The 567-nt window shown below is 72.1% G+C and overlaps 1 long non-coding RNA gene across 1 annotated transcript; it reads right to left on the reverse strand.

Annotated features, from left to right (window-relative positions):
- Positions 1 to 6: 6 nt before the first annotated feature.
- On the reverse strand, positions 7 to 567 carry LOC115285221. The gene is made up of 3 exons (XR_003905450.1): positions 530 to 567; positions 284 to 451; positions 7 to 150 (listed from the first exon to the last, which is right to left on the reverse strand). It is a non-coding gene; the product is annotated as an uncharacterized LOC115285221 (long non-coding RNA).

The raw sequence follows: 567 nt of genomic DNA on the forward strand, positions 1-567 counted from the left end.
GCCAGCTTGTCACTGGCGGAGAGGCAGCCCACGTGGGTGTCGCGCAGCGCGGGCGCCACGTGGCACACGGGCCTCAGCTCGCCGCGGATGTGGGCCTGCAGGCGGAGGGATGGGCTGTGCAGGAAGCTGCCCTCGGCGGATGGTGGGAGGCTGCAGAGGCGCAGGGGGCGCGGGCACCGGGCACAAGAGTCAGGGCTGTTCTTCTAGCCACCCCCACCCCGCCACGTCCTGTCCCCCTGGATGCAGCCACACTGAGGGACCCCCCCTGGGGCTCCCCACATACTAGATGTCATGAGCAGCTCCCTCGGGGGTGTTGCTGATGTAGAGGTGCAGGAAGGTCGAGGGCTTGAGGGCAAAGGGGGGCCCGGGCCCAGGCTGGGGGGCCAGTACCGACTGCTCCTTGCCCTCGGGGCCACCCCGTGTTGCCAGCAGGAGCTGCCGGAACAAGAACCTGGGAGAGGCAGGTGGAGGAGCAGCCAGGGCCGTGGGGCCCCGCGTCCTGCCTGGGGCTGCCCCGCCCGCCCCTCACCTGCGCAGGGCCCGGCGGGCCACCACCAGCCCGTGGCC

This window comes from Suricata suricatta, unplaced genomic scaffold (assembly GCF_006229205.1).
Source record: "Suricata suricatta isolate VVHF042 unplaced genomic scaffold, meerkat_22Aug2017_6uvM2_HiC HiC_scaffold_55376, whole genome shotgun sequence".
Taxonomy (NCBI): Eukaryota; Metazoa; Chordata; class Mammalia; order Carnivora; family Herpestidae; genus Suricata; species Suricata suricatta.